Raw genomic sequence first — 19,347 nt, forward strand, 5'->3', positions numbered from 1 at the left:
TTCTTTGTAAAGATGGAAGAGGCAGGCCACAGATAGTCAGGAAATGCCTCTTGCCAACAGCAGCAACAGTTCTGAGCAGGTCTGGAGGTGGGCTCTAAGGAGCTGCAGTGCTCGCACTGTGCCCAGCCAGGGTCTGCTCTAACTCAGCTCTCCTGAGCCAGGTTCTAAGCTCTGCCAGTCCTCCCTGCTTTTCCCAGAAGCAGAGGTATGAAAGGTGATGGAATAAGTGCATCGAGCCTTCGGGTGATCTTGTGCATCCTAGTCCTATACACAACATACACGAATGCTGCTATGGCAGGCATTTTCAGATAGATGCACTTTGCCTCTACCTCTATTGCATAGAAGCTTCTTCCACTCCAAGAAGGAAAAAGGCTTGTCTGCAACCTGCTCTCTTGCCACAGGCCTAGCTGAGAACCCTAGAGGTACAGAGCAAGCAACACTACTGTATAAACATAAACACAAACACAAACATAAACATAAACATAAATACACGCATAGTGTTCAGCTCAAGTACTGTCCTGGTTTTTAGTTCCACACGCCCTGTTGCACACTGGGTCTGTGCTTGGTATATGCTGTTGGCAAACTAAAAAGGGGAAGCTCATCACTGGGGTTGTACAAATTGTCCTTTGAATCAGCAGGAACAAAAATAAGCTGCCTCCATTTGAAGGGAGTGTATGAACTGCTTGTATTTTCCTGCCCTTGTTCATAAAGCTCTTGAGAATGCAGCACCTTCAACTGTTAAGAAAAATGCCATAAGGTTTTTACAACAGAGGCGAGTGAAAAAAAAAACCAAAAACAGTATGAAATTTGGTACTTTGGTTTACTTCTCTGCTTCAGATAAAGGGTTGGAGCCAGAAACGCCAGGGCCACTGTGAAGTAACAGATTTCTTGGTAAGAGGCTGATCCCAATGCTGCTGTGCAGCACTTCTCATGAAACTCAGAGTGCCTCTTTCCAAGGAGATGAAGATGCCTGCCTGTGCAATGGAAATTTCAGAGTGGCTTCACCTTTATGGGCTACTCTTGTGTTGGTTAAGGGAATGAAATTAACAAGCAATCACCTAAAATCTGTTACTGTGGCCTTCAAGAGAAATTCATCCTGCTTCACTTGTACACAGCTGGTGATGTTGATGGAGCACTGCAGCAAGACCATTTATCACCCAGCACAGCCCTCCTGCTGTGCTGTGGCCAGAAGCTGTGTGCTCTGCTGCAGCACTCTCCCAAGGGGACACTGAGGTCTAAACCCTCCAGGATCCAGAGCTGGCTTCTTCCTGAGCCTCTCTTTTGGAACCTACGATGTAGGACACCACCATCAGTGAAGAGGACCACCTCCAGTACTTGGCTATGAGCCTCCACACATACTCACATTGTGGGATGTTTTTTATCTTAACGGCATTTTCCTAATATACCAACAGGACTTTTGAGCCTTCAGAACGCATTGAGTTTTATTTTCAAGTTCATTTCAAATGGAAAACTTAACTGTGTATTGCACTTAAAGGAAATTTTTCTGTAAGCCAACATCTGGCTTTTTAAAAATGTGCCCCATAGTTTTAGCCCAGAATCCCCTAAGAATCAGTTTTTCTTCGGTTTTGAAGTTTTACCTTCATTTAGCTCCACCACCATCAGCAGTCCTCTCTGTTTCCCCAGGGGAAGGCAGAACAGGACCCAGCCTGTTCTCCTCAAGAAACAGAACAGGAAGCCAGCATACTAAACTCTGATTATTTCTCTGGCTCTGTGTATTTCCTGAGAGATCTTGAAACAGAATCATACACAAAAGTTATTTAGCTGGAGGTGAGTTATGAAGATGATTAAAAAAAAAGAAAAGAAAAAATGTTGTGGAGGGAGTGAATGAAGATAACACGTGATGGCTTGTGTAACAGCAGACTATAAAATGCTACTATCTTTTAGGATACATCTAGGTGTATACTACAATCAGAAAACAAATTTCTGTGCTTTAGGCTGGTCTACTTGCTCTGAAAGAGAGCTTCCAACAGCTTTTGCTCTGTGAATGCATCTCTTGGCTTTTGGGTGGGATCCAGGCAGAGCAGTTAGAGACCTGTCACCAGACAAGCCTACCCTTAGTCATTGTGATATGACCATGGATGGGCATTTTTGGGAGTGCAAAACACACAGCTAACTAACACAGAGTTAGTTCTACTGGTTGCTGTGTCTGCGTGTGAATCCTTCAGAGGAGTAGCAGTTGAAAGGGTTTGATTCTCTTCCCATTAAAAATAAATTGCAAAAATTGTATTGATTTCAGTGCGGGAGGATTGGACCCTTAGCCTTCAAGAGGATATTTAATATATTCCATTACTAGCATCTTAATGGGATACAGCTATACCATGCTGCACACAGAACTACATATGATACAGCTCCCTCAGGCTGCTTGACGATATGCTCTCCACTTCAGAGACTAGTACATAAATACAATTCACATGCTCTGTCTTTAGTCATGCCACAGTTTTGTCAACCACATCACATTTTTCTGCCTCAGGCTGTGGTGTGTGCTGTTAACACATCTCCGGACTCAGGTCAGAGAGTGCAGGGAAAGCATTGCATTTCTTCTGTTTTCATGGGACTTTCCTGTCTTTTCTTGTCGTGCAATTAACTTGCCTCATTCCTATTTTGGCTTTTTTATTATTATTGTTTTTGCCTACCACACAACATCTATTTAATGTAAATACAATGTAATTTGTACGCTTCATTCTACTGTATTTTTCAAGTACATGTAAAAAATGCTGAAGTGTAGAAAAAAACCTCTGTAGCATATGATTGTTCTGAGTAAGTGAAATCCACTCATTTTCTCAAATTGCTACCAAATCTTCTTTCTCAAGTTTTCTTCCAGAAGATTTTCAACCTGTGATTCTTTAGAAATGATTGAAAATTATCATAGGTTGAAATCTTTATTAACCTTTGAACTCTTGAGAATTAATAAGGTCAAAACCTTCAGACCACTTACAAAAAAATTTTTCCCAGGCATAGAGATGTTCAGCGGTGCCGGAATTTCCATATGAAATTTCATAAAAATGTAGAGGGAAGGGGAACCACCATCAATATCTCTTTTGTATTTAACTGAAGCCAAATACCCTGCAGCTGGAGAGACTGGATGGTGTATCAGGTCAGGGGTTCTTGCTGTTCCCTATCCTCATGGGCAAGGTTTCTCCCAGGATGTTGGCATTATTCTGGGATTTCCTTACCTCTGTCTCTCTCTGGACTGATTTTGCCATAGCCGAATGTTCACAGCAATGAAGGAGATGAAAGCTGACCAAGAGCACACAGAAGGCAGTTCAGCTGTAACCACAAATCCCTCTTCCTCCATCCTTGTTGACTGACCCCACCCATTAGAAAAGCTTTTGTCTAAGAAAAGCAAAATCAACATAAGACTATGTTTGTCTAGTTTGAGGACTAGACGGGTGACTTGCTTTGTCTCCAGCAGCAGCAGTAGCTGGATGAACAAAGAGACCGCTCAGCTTCCTGTACTCTCTGGATTCAAAATGGAGAACACCTTACAATAACAGTTACTTCTTTCATCTTGGATGCACTCCTTTATAGAGAAAACATAGCTTTAAAAAAATCACAGCGTCTCTGTCTGGGTTTTTTTGTAAAAACTTAGTGGCTTGCCTCTAATGTTTCTAATGCGTAAGCATTCATTGCCACCCTTGTAAATCTTTTAAAGCAAAAGAGAGTGAGAAATGTAAATGACAAAGGGGAGAAAGGACTTACCTTTGAGAAGTTTCTTTCTCTGCTGGACATCAAAACAAAATGTAAAAGGCAAATTTGACTTCAAAACATGCAGCTGAAAGGAGCTCAGGTGACAGGCACACAGGGCCACATTCTGGCCACCAAATATAGTTTATGTTGTACCATCCAGATGAAGATGGTCACTGTATCATGGCAGAGCTTCGCTCTGGCCTTGCTTCTGTCCTTTGCTTGAGGTGGCCATTGGGCCTGTCTGGGGGTGTGGTATGGTGGGACCAGAGCTCTGTGGGGCTGGGCAGGGCCCTGCCTGCATCCCCAGCTCTGCCTTGTTCTAGGTGAAGGTGCAAGAGGAATGTGTCCGTAATTGCTCAGGGACATTTTATCTCTTATGGTGGGGTCAGCTTAATAGAGGGTGATATCTGGAGTGGTGACTTTCTTCTGGATGATTTGAGGTGTGTATTCAGCCCCCCACCACTTTGTATTTGTTGTGGGAGCTTGACTTCATTTAATCTGGTAGAACAAAACTGGAAGGGAGCCTAAATTGCCCTTGGCAGTAAAATATGAATAAGTGAAATATGTATTGGTCCTGTTGGCCGTGGTTGTGAGCTCTTAGTGGTGCGAGAAGGGGTGAAGAAAGGAGGCTGGGGAGCTGGTGGACAATGCCTTACACAGCAAAATCCAAGCAGCTGTGGAAATGTGTACTGAGTTTAGCAACAAAAATAGGGGACTCACTAGTATTGATGTTAACTTGCGTATTTCTTGTAGTCAGAGTAAGGAAACATTGGAACAGGCTGCCCAGAGCAGTGGTGGAGTCACCATTCCTGGAGGGATTTTACAGACATAGAATCATGGTTTAGTGGTGTATTTGGCAGTGCTCGGTCAGTGTTTGGACCTGATGATCTTTAAGGTGTCTTCCAAACTAAATGCTTGCATGATTCCATGAATTTGTGTTGCTCCTTTAGGGATATGTTATTCACAGGGAGGGAAAGGCTGGCCAACAGAGCTTCAAGAAACCAGTCCTAACCCCATCCTGGGCTTTTATGCAGTCCCTGCATGGGGACACCTGGCAGAGCTGGGACAGCCATGCCATTTACCTGTGGGCTGCTGGACTGCTTTAGGTGGCTGCAGCCCTAGGGCTGTGGCCCTGCCTTGCTCCACCACTGCATGGCTGGTTTGAGCCAGGCAACTATGAGCGTCATCTTAATTTCCTTCACTGGTGACATGATTAACAAGGCCTTTTAGACACCTCTGCTGTTACAAATCTCTTCCCTGGTGCAGAGGGAAAATGTCCTTAGGTGAACAGTGGACAGTGCAGTGGGTCTTGTCTCTAAGCGATACTATAAATTCATTAAGTCCGTGCTGCCCTGATTTCTCATTCTTCACAGACAGCTCAGCACGAAGTGTAAACCTCTCTTTCTGCTCTAGGCACTCCGTGGTCTGATTACAGCCATGCAGTACCACATCCCTCTCCCAGGGGACAGCCGATGGTACTGCAGTTGTTAGTTCAAACCCTGAAAGCGCCGGACTGGGAAAAACCGCACAAAGACTCGCAAGAAACAAAGGGGAAAAAATACCACAAAATACTGTGGGGTAAACAAGATCTGGTTTGCAGAGGCTGACTTGAGACAGCTCGGCAGAGGCACTTCCTAAAGTCACAAATTTTCTTTGCTGCCTCTGTGCCTGTTTCCTGCAGGACCTCAAGTGTTTTCATGGACTCCAGATGTAAGACAATAGGTCGTATAATTAAATACCCAAACCAAAAACATATCACAGCAGCTAAATTGTGTAGTTAACACCAAAAGTTAGAATTTTTACATCAAAGTAAAGTCATTTGGTTAGAGGACCTCAGGTACAAACACACAGAACAGCCTCTTCTGCCAGGCAAGGCAGGTTTTAGGATCTTAATTATGGAGGTCTCCATGTTGATTAGGCATCATGTGTGAGAAAGATAAAAGAAGTAACTTTTGTTTTGGTAAAATATGTTTATACTGGCATTTTTTGATGCTCGTGTATTGCTTGTGGAAACATTTCACTCTCAGTTTAGTCCCAGTAGTACAATGTTCATAAAACCTAAGGGGGAAAAAAAAAAAGTACCCTGGTATACCATAAAAACTAAGTAGGATGTGGCATTTTGTGTAAAACAGCTGGGTGGGGTAGGGAAAAACCTCAGTACTAATTCTGAAAAGGGAGCAGTTGCTTGCTTGAGATGCCCTGATGAAACAATGGAATTTTTTGCATGAACAGCTGCTCGCCGGTGTTAGCACAGGTTGCTGGATTTGGCCAGTCAGTACCAGCTGAGCTTTGTTAAAAATAAGGCCCAGGTATAATCTTTAATATATCCCATGGGCACCCTTTCCTGTGATTTTATCTATGTGCAATTGAAAGGAAACTCATCTAGAAATAAAGAGACTGACGTGTCACATCATGATATTAATGCAGTGTTACATTTTGTGGCCCGTGTTCAGTGCAGCCCTCGAGTGATCTGATCCAATAATGCAGATAACAGCCAGCAGGATGATTCACCCATCTAGCAATAACGAGCAGCCATTGCATCACCTTCTGTTGTTTATTGTACCCTCAGGCTTTTCAGAATACAGTTGCCTTGATAAAAAGATAAAAGAAAGGAACATAAAATTTGGGTGAAAGAAAAACCTTATTAAAGTGAATCTACTTCTTGTCTCCTCTTTCTCTGGTCTCTTTAAAGTTATTATTAATAGGATTAGACTGTTTGATAGTGAGCAATGTTTGAATGAGAACAATTGCTTGTGGAGCAACACCTTGGAAGGCTCTTGATGCTTTAGTCAATGAATAGGTGAGACTCAAAGAATGTAGGATGGATTAGAGCCAAGTCCAGCCCAGGAGAGAGACAGGTACATTATGGGCCAAATTCTAAACACTTTGTTCCACATATTTGGTTTGTCCGGAGGTCAGTAAGAACTCTGCCAGCATAAGAGTAAAACCTGAGTGATCCCCACAGGCTTTGAAGCTATAATAATGTTTATGTCTCAACCTCCTCTCAGAGTTCATAATGAGCATTAATTAAATATACCTCAGGGCTCCCTATATAAGAGTAAAATACTCTTACTCCCACTATATAGAGAGAGGAAACCAGTCCTTGCACAGAAGGGCTTGGAGTTTCTTCTGGCTCTGGTCTTATTTCAAAGAACTTTGAGTGGTAAATGGGACATCAGATTTAGCTGTGACCACAAAGATTTATTTGTGACGTTGATCCTGTGGCTCAATTTTCAGAAATTCTGACCTCTTTCAGCTCCCCATATCTTTAGGCAGATATGTTGCTTAGAGATCCATATGCCAATATTCTATTTATCTTTAAGAACATGGGGTAAAGCAATAAACTATTTAGTAGACAGTCAATGTTCAATGATGAAGATAGCTAGTGAACCCTAATTTATGTGAGGTAGGCACCAAGTGCAAACTTGGTGATAAATGCACCTCATTTTTTAGCCTCAAAGCCACCAGTATGAAGTCCTCTCAAATCACCAAAGAAATAATTCAGCAAATTCATTTAAGTAGGTAAAACAAATGCATTAATCTGAATGCAAAGCAAGGTGCCAGACTTTACTCTGGGAGGGAGAACTGATAAAGTCCTTGTCACAGAAATCACACTGGATGTGTCAGTATGAGCCAGAGCATGTATGATGTAGTAGTTAATTAATGTAGTTAATTGCCTGTGAGTGCTGAAATACTTACAGGAACAAACCTCGACCACTGCCATCACAGGGCTGTTTGCTCAGATGCGGCCCATGTACCTAGATAAGGTCTTCTGATCAAATGATACTTCAGTTTCCCATCAGCTGTTTCACAACCAGCATCCACAAGAACCTTGACAACGGTGAAAACTTGGAGGGTGAAGAGGGATTTATTGTATAATAACAAGTTATCATGGTTCATTCTCTCTTTTGCTGCTGCTGAACAGATTCTACGTGTGACCATAATCCGCTCATGGGCATGCAGGAGGATTTCTGTTCCTTCTGTGTCATGTGGTAGCACTAGCAGAGCTCTCTGTTTAAGCTCACTGGTGGAGCTATGGCCATACCAGCACTCACTTCAGTGACAGGTGAAGAAAGCAGAGAATAATGTTTGGCTCTTTAAAGAGTTACATGGGAGAATCAGCATAGAGCTTTTTATCTCTAGAACAGGCTCCTCTTGGGCTGTGAGTCCTGCAATACCAGGCAAGTGTTTACATGCAGATCCCCCACACAATCTGCCTTGGAGACAAATAACCTAAAGCAAATCATCTGCACACTATGTGCACATTCCCTTCATATAGACCATATAGCTCCAAAAGCATATGAGCGTACACACTTGTAAGACTTTCATGCTAATTTGCATATTAATTTCTTTGTATTATTCCTAAAATTTTACAGAATTAAATCACTCTCTTTTTTCCCTAAAATAAATGAAATTTGTAACACTTCTACTTTTCTAAAGTTCTCATGGTTTCTCCAAGTTTTCTGTGGTACACTTAAAAGTAGTGTTTGGTTTATAATTTGTGACATTTTCACTTTAGTTTTTTTTTATATCTAGATTATGCCGTAAAATCTCACATTCATTTAACCATCTAAAGTAAAGGAAAAGTTATAATCTTTTGCCCCATGTCTGAGACAAGACTTTCCTTACAGCAAAGTGACTGTCAGGAGGAAACTAGCCAGACAGTCTGAGTGATGACCTAGGGGGGTGATGGAAGCCCCTCTGGGACAATGCTTTTTCCTGCTTCTGGAAGTCCCTCCTATTTCCACATTGGCTTCTGCATCCGGTACTTTACCAGGATTCTCTTTCACATCAAAGCATCTCTCCCTGGGCTACACATGTAGGGGCACAGCCTTAGTTTCCATGGGAAATAGTTTTATCCCAAAGGAAAGGGAAAGAAATGTTTGGTTTAACATGCTTAACACTCCCCCTTCTGTATGAGGCACTCTGTTGTTGCACTTTCTCTGGTCCCTTGGGGTAACAACGTGCTCTTTACCACACTTATGCTTATTTTCTTAGTTGAGGTGTTTAGAAGGGGCCGTGGGGAAATTTTGCTTTCATCCACATTGGTTAAATAAGCATCATCAGGCTGAAAGCTTGCTAAATTAATTGCACCAAATTATATTTATTTGGTTTCACCCTTAGGATGAGTTGCTCCCAGTTCTACCATTTAAAAGAACTTCATTATGTAGACAGTGTGGAATTTGTGCTTCTCTTCTAAAGTTATTAAAAATACTGAAGAAGCCATAGTATGGGTGATAAAGGTGTTGCTTAGCTTAGTGAACAGATCCCTGAATTTATGTGGAGGGATCATGAATTTTCCTGGAAGAGGAAGTCAAGGAGGTGTTTTTGATAAAGAGTTCAAATCAGATATGAGTTGCCTACTCAGTATTTTGTTGAGAATTTTGTGCAACTTCAGTCAGCCCATGGAAGAAAAAGAAGTCTTTGGAAATGAGACTGCTCTTGAGTTGTGTGCTCCTCTTGAGTAAACAAGCTACCAGCAGAAGTTGCAAACTCCATGACGGCAGCTACAACATCTTAAGGATATTGATGTGATGAGGTTTGCAGCTGATACCGATCTAGAAAACAAATGGGCTTTTGAGTGCACAATCCCTTTTTTAAGCTTAGCAAGAAGATAATAGCATGTTTCTGATTTGAGTGTGAGTGTGGGCCCACTCAAAACTACACTAGTGTTTGCTGGTAGTGATGACTGATACCAAGGAGGAAACACCTAATGTTTTCCATGGTCAGGATTAAACCAAGCCTGGACACTCTAACCACACACGTTCCTCCTTATCCCAAATACTTACAAAACATGTAATTTGGTAGTCCAGTTACTCCCTTTTTGAAGTCTCCTGAATTTGTTTTCCAACTGTTGATGCCATTAGTTCCTCCCCTATTTCCCTCTGTTGGCATGTAATTTCTTTAGGTTGGTTGCTCATGCCTTCAGGGTTGCTGGGTTTCTTTCCATGACAGGCTCTTTGATTTTGCCTCTGTTTGAGGGTGGGTAGGTTTTTTGAGTATTTGAAGTGCTTCAAATGCTGACTTTAATTACATTGCCTTGTAAGAGGCTCTTCTACAAGGGCTGCTGAGTGCATGGTCTCTGATTGTCTCAGTAGCCATGCTGCTGGGTGGAGAAAGTGCCATGGAACACATCTAAGTGTTTTATAAAGACAGGAGCCACTGAAGTGCAAAACTGACAAATCACCTTCAAGAATGTGAGACTTTGTGTTGTTTTGTTTTATTATATATGTATACATATATGTATATTTATCAGTACTAACAGAAACTAAAATGCTTACATCTACCGTGGAAAAATGCTAAATCTGGAAACAGATCTCTAGCATCTCACTCAGAAGTGTGGCATTTTTCTTAGCAACAGATTGTCAGGCAGGGCCCAGCAGAGTTAAGGATGCAGATGAATTGGAGACTGTCCAGAAGAAAGAACAGGAATGATAAAAGCTTTATAAAACATGAGTGATGAGGAAATGTTAAAGAAACTGGGTTTGTTTAGTCTAGAGGAAAAAGACTATGGGGGAAAACGTATGAGTTTTTCAATATGTAAACAATTGCTTTAGAGAGGACAGCCATCATTTGTTTTCCATGGCCACTGTGAGAAGGATAAAAATAAATCAACATCATTTGCAAGAAAAAAAAGTTAAGCTATGCTTTGGGAACTAGGTTTTGTCTGGATATCGAGCCCTTTAATTGGCAGATTTGAGAACAGGTTACACCAACACCTTATAGGGAGGAGGTGGCTAAACTTTATTCTGACTCAGGGGAAGGTATAGGACAAAATGACTGCAGGAGATTCCTTCCAAGACTTCCAGCTTTATGAATTTATGAAGGACTTTGAAGGGAAAATATTTGAGCTGGGTAGACGTGTAGTTGCTTTTTCTAACTGGTAACTCCAGTCACCCTGGTGTCACTTGAACAGAAAGAAATTAAGTCTTTCTTGTGTCAGCTTTTCTGGGAAGAGTTTTTAAAGCCATACAGCTACTCTGTTTAGCAGAAGCTCCCATTCTTTCCTCTTTGTTCATCCTCTTAACTTTCCTTCCTAAGATGTAAAATACGCTTTGGTCTCCTGCTCAAAGGGCTTGGAGGAGCCTCATTCAGCTTCTCCCACTGGTTTGAAAAAAGTCCCCAGTCTTCGATCACAACCAATCCAGCCTTTCCTGTAGGGAAAATGGTTCATGGTGCAATGGTGGCATAATAGAGTTGCATGTTTTAGGTATCACACCTCAGGGAATTTGTTCTGGGTCCTCACTGCCACCCTGAGGAAGTTTTCAAGGCACATTGATGTGATGTTATGGTATCAGGTTTGTCAGCGTGCACCAACCACCACTGTGTTGGTGTGGTCAGATTTGTAGCCCTGTTCACAAGGACAGACAGAGTGTGGTGTTTGCTGTGCCCGAATAACAGTGGAATTAAAATCATCTGGGGAAAGGTGCCGTCTGACCCAGGCAGCTGCTGGGCCAAGCGCAAAGTGGAGGAACAGGTGAAAACCCAGAATGTTTTAGTAAGGGTTTTAAAACCATTAGAAAACATTTATGCAACAGGGGAGGTGAGCAGGGAACCTTTAGAAAATGTCTTACTGTATTTTTTGCCTTCAAAGTATTTTTCAGGGAATGATAATTCATGTATAATTAATCGCTAATGGATTTATTATTATCAATATTGATTTCACTTGACAAGGCAAGACATAAAGTTAACAAGTGTGAGGCATTGTGTGCAAAACATGAAGCACCTCCAGGTTCATTGCTGTGCCAAGTAGGTTGATCAAGAGCCAAGCTTGCAAAATGTGGCATCAGGGGACCCCTTACTGCCAGTCTGCCAGAGAGGACAAGAGTCCTGGAGGCAGAACAGCCATCCGCAGAGGAGGCATAAGCAGGCAGCCTTGAGCAGGCCATGGGGGAGGTAGTATACTTCTGAGATTAAATCCTATGTGTCTTAATAGTGCAACTTCTCTCTTCAGTATCTTTCAGCATCCTGTTAATTAAAAAAAAAAAAAAAAAAAAAAAAAAAAAAAAAAAAAAAAAAAAGACTAGGATAAATTTACAAAAATAAATAAATTAAAGAGAAAATAACTTCTGCCAAAAAATGAACTTTCATGTTCAGCTTCTGCTTGAAACTGTCTTCCCAGGAGCCAACTTTCTCAGGGAATAGCCTGTTATCAGATAAAGGAAGGACTGAATAAGAAAGATAATTCCTTTGTTATGAAAGTCATCCCCCTTTATGAGGACATTCTCCCCAAGCTTTTAATACTCACTGAATTTCTTCTGACCTCTTAGCATCTTTATATTTTCCCACCTTGTCTGTCAGCCTCCTCTGAGGGTATTTTCCTTCTTGAAGCTAAACTTTGCAACACAGCTAAGAGAAAGCAAACAGACATTTCTTCAATCACTTTCATTGCTTAAAAATTCATAATCATTTCTATAGCCAAAGGCAGGAAAGCTAATTATTTACTGTCCCAACCAGTCTTAGCACCTCCCGGGAAAATGTGCTATTGAGCCAGCTGCACTGATGCATCCGCAGCAGGCAACTCTCATCGCTGGGACCCAAGAGTACCAGCATCACCAGTGGGACTTCTTCAGCTTTGAACAGATCTGCTGCAGCAGCGTAGCTATAAGGCAGAGGAGCTCAGCCACTGGGGACTGGGAAGACAGCAGCATCTTGCTTCCCTCCCTAGTGAACCTTCTGGCCATCTTCATATTGGCATTTACAGAAAAGTGAGCTATTTAGGAAAAGATTGTCGCTTTTCTTTTTTCAAAGTGCAGCCCATTTAAGTTTGGTACAGGATATAATAGAAAAAGAGCACTGGTAGAATTCTGGCTGATGCATGCAAATACCTGTCCAAAAATTGTTCACTGAGCGGTGGCTTTGCCTTTCCGTTTGTGTTTGTTTGCCTTTTATGGAAAGATGCCCAGCTGGTTACTGCTGTGAAAGATTTGGAGGATTAGGACTTGCTCTCTATTCCACATTATATAGCTGCCAGATTCCACTGGAAAATCTTCTACACAGGCATTCGCTTCCTCGTCTTTTTGAGGCAAGCCTTTCCCTCTCTTTCTTATGAATCTTCCAAAGGCCTTTCACAATCTGCCTCTAAACTGAGTTCTGATCCAACATTTGTGACTTCTTTGTAATATGTTCTGAACCAAACAGACCTCTCCCTCAAAACCTCAAATTCTTTGAACTTCCCTATCCAAATTCACTACAGTCTCCTCTTTTCTGTCCTTCTCTTCTTTTTATTGTCAGTTGGGGTAGACTTGCTGCATTTCTCAGTAAATACTGGGAAAAATAAACCTGAATACACAGACTTCACTGAGGTCTCACCATGGATGACCTCAGGCACTGTCTGCCATTCTGCACCGGAACAAGAATAGTCAGAGAGCTATAATATGCAATAACTTACCTGGTCACTGACAAGCTTTTATTACCATTGCTGGTTAAGAAGACCTAGGAGGCTAAGTATGAATGATGGGGATCTAGCAGAGGTGGATGGTCAGGGATGATAGATCAGGCATGACATGATGACAGTACAGAAAGGATGATGTGCTGTCAGCACTGGAGCTGCACATGTCAGAACTAAGAGAAGCAGCAGATCTGAGAATGCAGTGATGGGAAGGGCCCTGCAAGGCAGGGATGAATATGAGGGAACAAGCTGCAAAATGGAGAAGAGGGCATTGGGATGGCAAACATATCCATGAATGGGAGATGCTAAAAGGTAGACTCACTCCTTTTCACAGTGAATGTTGTGGAAAAGAGTGTGCTATTTTTAACCCTTGGAACAGGATTAGGCTATTGTGACATGCATCATAAATCAATTAAGCATATGTATAGTCCTAGCCTTGTATCCAAGACAGCCTAACTTCTGCCAAGGACACCCCACAGAGGTGCTTGTGGATTTGGGCAAAAGGCAGAGTCTCCACTATGGTATTTAGTCTAGACTTCAATACATCCAAAGGGCTGCTCAGAACTCTGCCCCGCTATTGCTCCACCGTGGCCTTTCCCACCTTGGCTGTGCCCCAGCTGTTCCTTCTGTCAGGCTTTGGCTTCCTTTCACAGCCCCATCTCAACACTTTTTCTCCCTGCCCTGAGCACAGCAGCCACTCTGCCAAGGCTGAAGGCTCCTGCCTGCTCGCCAGGGGCAGTGCCAGCTCCTCCCAGCACCCAGCTGGGGTACCTGGCTTGCACAGCTGGGGCTGAAGCCAGCACAGCTCACCAGCTGTAAGGAAAACCTCTGGGTAGTTCAGTCTGCCACTGTTTGTGGCAGAATAATTACACTGACACGTGCAAGGGAAGTTTCTACCTTTTCACAGGTTTTCACTGAGAGAATTCAGCATTGTTTCCCAGGCTTACTATGCACTAGTAGACTACAGACATGGAGCAATGATAGGATTTTTTCCTCATGAAGGCACAGGACTAGTGAGTTTTCCCTTCAAGGAAAGCCTTATTCCCTTCTTCCCATGTTTTCACTCTCCCATCCGTCCAGCACAACTGGATGCATTGATTGAGTAAATTGTACAGAAGGACACGAACATCTGGGTGTTGGGAGAATGTCTCCCAGATGGAGAACACTCTTGCTTCCTTCTTTTTCAAGATGAAAGGGTCCATTTTAAAGCCAGTTAAAAGAATATTAGAGAATTGATGTGAATGCAACAAAGTGAATAGGCCAAGAGTTACATTTTCATCCTCTACTGCCCTCTATTGAGAATGGATACATCTGCAGGGGAAAAAACAAAACAAAACAAAACAAAACAAAACAAAAAATCTAAACTGCAGTTATTAACAACAAAATCCAGCGTAGAGTTTTATCCCCCCACCCCCCCCCCAAAAAAAAAAAAAAAAAAAAAAACCAAAAAAAAAAAAAAAAAAAAAAAAACACCAACCCCACATTTTTTTAAAAGCCTGTATGCTCAGTTCCAAACAATGCTTATGGAGAACATGTTATAACTCAGCTAATAACCATCCTGTTACAATAACCCAAAAGAATCCATTTGGGACATGATGAATGCTAGGTGAAAGCTGTTTGGAGAGTTCTACATACAATGTGTTCCACATACATTATGGCAAAGTCCCTTTATTTTCACCCTGACCTAATCAGCTCAAATGTCAGCAGATGAAGGAGCCATTAGCTTGGAAATGCTTGGAAACTAGAATGACAATGCATTCACATCAAAAAAAGAACTCAGAAGAAAATGTGCCCCTTGACTTTAGAAACACTCTCTGGCAGTGTGATTCCTTGGCAATATCATTCCTTCGTTGGCAGTATTTGTGGAAAAATGTAGAGGAACAGAATGAGTTATAGTGATGCTAGCAAAAAGAAGATTAAAAAGATTATAATGTCCTGTATTTTTCTACCATCTTATCATCTGAAGAGCTCAAAAGGCTTACAAATAATTGTTTACAAATTAATTCTTTTCAAAGTAAAGGGAAATTTGAAGAAAAAAAATCAGGTCAAAAGTGTTTAGGTCTAAAGCCTAAAACTAGAATCCTCCATCTCCTCTTGTCCTTTAAAACAAAAAGAAAAATTAATATTCACAGGTGTGTAGCAGTTTCAGCTATATAAAGGAAGGCAGGGGATTCATACTGGTAAACAATATGACCTAATATTTTTGAGGTGAAAGTGTTCCATTGTGACATCACCTTCATTGTGGAATTTAAGAGTGAAAAATTGTGTGTTCTGGAAAAAGCTGTGATGATTTGAAGACGAATTTTCAAGAAAATTCCACCTATTTTGGATGCTGATTCCAGATAAGAGTGGAGAAGATTTACTTCTCTGGTCTTTCTTCATTTCCCCACTATTTTGATAGGTGCCCACTGGTGTTTCTAAGTCCTCTTCTGCCAATGACAACTAAGGTCTGACTGGCTTCCCCCAGCTCGAGTTACTTCTTCCTCCCTTGTATATAAAATGGTGTAATTTTTGCAGAAGTTATAGTTTCTTAACTATCTTCTGCATGCCAGATCCATAAAATGACTGACTTACATTCCAGAAATATTAGTCCTTCAGTATAAATCTGAGCACCATGACTGGGGAGCTGGGATCTTAAAAAACAAAGCCCCCTGCTCCTAGAACTCTTATCGCATTTCATAAAAGCAATAATCCATCTTTTGCCAAGCAAGGATTCTCTCCCACAGACCATCTATGTGGTTTCCATCTGCACATTAATTGGAAACTGCTTGGGGTAAAAAAAGGATTTGTATGTTTTGAATTGCAGCTGTTCCCATGCTCTAGCAAGGTGCAAGGCAGCTCTTTTCCCACAGTCCAGCCCTCCAAGGAGAAACCACAAGCTGACTGCAGACATGGAGCACTGAAACATGGGGCATTTGGGTGGTATCAGCTGGGCCAAGGTGGAGCCGTGTGCCAACGCTCACTACAAGGAGCAGTGTGCCAGTTTTCCCTTGGGCAAAGGGCTCTCTGCTGGGTACACTCCTGCCTGCAAGTCTTCGGCAGTGTCTCCTCTCTGCCAGCTGTGGTTAAAGGAACATGTACTTTGTATTGTTTCTGCCAGGTAAACACCTTTAATGCCCACAAAATGGATGCTGATGACTTCATTCAGGCATGTAAGTCTTGAAACAACTGGGATAAACCTAAAAACACAGATGAGAACTCTCAGCACAAAAACTCAGCTGGAAAACATCAAAGGCTGAGCAGAGAGAGCACTTCTGTCTTACTCAGACCGTCTCTGGAAACTGGGACTTGCCCACACAGACAATTACAAGGACCCTGAAGACCAAAAATGATAACAGCAAGGTAGGCTCTGCATCGGTCTTACCAGGAATGGTCCAGCTGTGGCTTACACTCGATCAGTTTATAAAAACAGCTTTTTCCATGTGTGAGGGCTAACAGCTTTGGCAACATTCATCCTCAAGGAGCACTCACAGAGCAGGTCTATGGAAGATTTTACTCAAAAACTGCTCTGGCATCTCCTCATTTAAGGAATGATCAGCACAAGAGACTGGAGAAGGGCCCTAGATGGACTTTATCCTAACTGGAAAACCGTTCAGCAGACTTGCTCTCTGTGCTGATCTTCCTTTCAAACTCATTTTGGGATCTGTAAAAAAAAAAATCCCCAGCATTTATAAAATATCAGAGCAAGCTTATCCATGACATGAGAAACATTCCATGGATATTGTTTTAGCAATGGATCCAGATGGTGATCTACTGCAGCTTAGTAACCAAGAAGACTTTTATGCTGCTCTGAGATAAAATTTTTCTCAGGTCTGAAATCAGAGGAATTGACTGACAGTTTCTCTAAATCAAATAAATAATGTGAAGAGCCAAATGGGTATTTATTTTTATGATTAAACTATTCAGCAAGTTAGTTTTAATAAAATGTAAATGCTGGTTTTATTGAAGGGATAATACATAGCTAAATGTTATGCACCAGTTTTCCATTACTATAGGGATTTCGCTGCAATGTACTTAAAGCCCCATCCTATGTTTCAGCAGGGCTGGAAGCTTGCTAGTGCTTTGAAATGATGAAAGCAAATGAAATTGAATAGCAAACAAAAATGTCCAGACTTGATCAGTGATGATGAGAGAATTCCAACTGGGTCCTCTTGGGAGCAATGATCAAGAATTAAGGTCTTGATTTTTTTTTTTAAGCTAACAAATGAAGCTTCTTTATTCTACTTAAATGGGATAAGAAAAGCCCTATTAAAGGAAACTAACAGTTGTACTAATCTGCAAGCCACATCCCTATTGGACCCAGTGGGAAAAAAAAGGGAAAACTTCTAAAAATGTTTAAAAAAACCCAGAGACAATAAGAAGAGCAAGAGATAACTCCAAAATGTACAACATTGTTTCTGTGGAAGAAGAAAAAAGTCTGTTTTCATAACTGTGAGAAGAGGAAGGAGCATGAGGTGCAGCTCTCATCCTTAGCACTGCAACCTCTGGAGTTTACAGTCTGCAGGCTGACTGCAGAGGGGCTCTTGCCAGGTGTAGGAAGGTGGCCTGGGGCTCAGGGGTTTGCCCCTTTTTTTATTATTATTCTTTCTCTTTTGGTTTTGACTGAGGATTTGATTGCCCCAGGCACCTGCCTTACCAGGATTACTTGCATTTCTGGCATGACTGATCTCAGCAGGTGGCTCTACGAGGGCAGCGTGCCCATTCCTGGGCAAGCCGAAATATTGGCCCTCTCTGCTGTCACATTGGCAGCCTTTAATGCATGCTCATCTCCATGTAAGTATTGCTTAGGCTCCAAATTTGGCCAGTTGTGAGATTACTGTGCCATCTGTAATCTGTAGGCTCTCCTGAATCTCTGGCTGGCTCTCAGGCTAAGAGGATCTTTCAGCACTCCTGCTGCATCTCATCCATGTCCATGTGCTCTTGGTGACACCATTCAGCATCACTGGCTTGACTCTAGCTGACAGGGAGAGCAATAGCTCTGAAGATGTGTCAACATCTCTGGCTGCCAACAAGTGGAGGCAACCTGAACGCATGCCCAGGACTCCTCGGGAATTAAGATGTGGCTTTTAAATCTTGTGGCTGTCTCTGCAGAGCCCTGGTGACCTGTGCTGGCTGGATTAGTGACAGAATAATGCTGTGAGGACATTTTCACAGGGCTGGTAGACTAATCCTTCAGCAGGGGAGGAGAGAGGACTAGCACGAGTGAGATAAGAGAGAAGATCCCTTGGCAAATGTGTAGCAATAAGTTAGGAGGGAACCATTGCTATGAGAATTGAGGACAACATGCCCTCATTAGTATCAGACATAGAAAAGCTGGGGGGTGGCACAGGGTGTGCAGGGACGAAGGATAAAACTTGGCCCCATTGTAGAATTATAAAACAATAGTTGAACCAGAGTCTTACTTTAGGCTTTTTTTCATACGGACCAAGCTCACCTGTGAATTGATAACCAAAATACAATTTTGTCCTCATCTTAAGTCAGTGTTTAAATGCAAGTGATGAGGAAGAACTCTCAGTGGGACCCTGAGCTCATTAAGCAGAGAAGGCTCAAGGGGAATCTTACCAATCTGTAGAAATACTGAGTGAGGGAGAATAAAGAACACAGAACATGAAATACAAGTAGTATTGAAATATGGGAAATCCAATTTATACTTAAAATAAAATGTATTTACTATGAAATTGGTCAGTCACAGGAACAGGGTGCTCAGAGAGGTTGTGGAGTCACTATCACTGGAGCTATTCCAAACACAACTCCTTGCAGCTTTTTATAAAGTGCTCCAGATGACCCTGCCTTGAACAGAGGGATTGGCCTAGATGGGCTCCAGAGAACCCTTCCAGCCATTTTTTTCCCTTTATATCCAATCTCATCATGGATTCAAATTGCACCCTCTTGATGAGATCAGTACAGTTCTTAAACTCCTGCTCAGAAAACACATGTGAAATATCTGTTTTTACATGGAGATGCCTGTTCTTACACAAAATTCACAAAGCCTCTGTGTCTTACACTTTAGGGTAAACATTTGTCCCTGAAATTGCAAGCTGTAAAGTGCTTCCTGACTTGCTGTTAATGATTGCATCAAACAGAGCAGCAATGAATTCATGGCTAAAATGGGGGGCATCTTTCAATGTACCCCAGAACTTCCAGCTGCTGCACACAAACTCCATTACTACAGAATTGTGGCTCAGAATAGTGAAGTAATTTATCCAGGCTAAAATGGGTCATAGTTTTGACAGTGATTTCAGTGAAAG

The sequence above is a fragment of the Hirundo rustica genome, chromosome 5 (genome assembly GCF_015227805.2).
Source record: "Hirundo rustica isolate bHirRus1 chromosome 5, bHirRus1.pri.v3, whole genome shotgun sequence".
Lineage (NCBI taxonomy): Eukaryota > Metazoa > Chordata > Aves > Passeriformes > Hirundinidae > Hirundo > Hirundo rustica.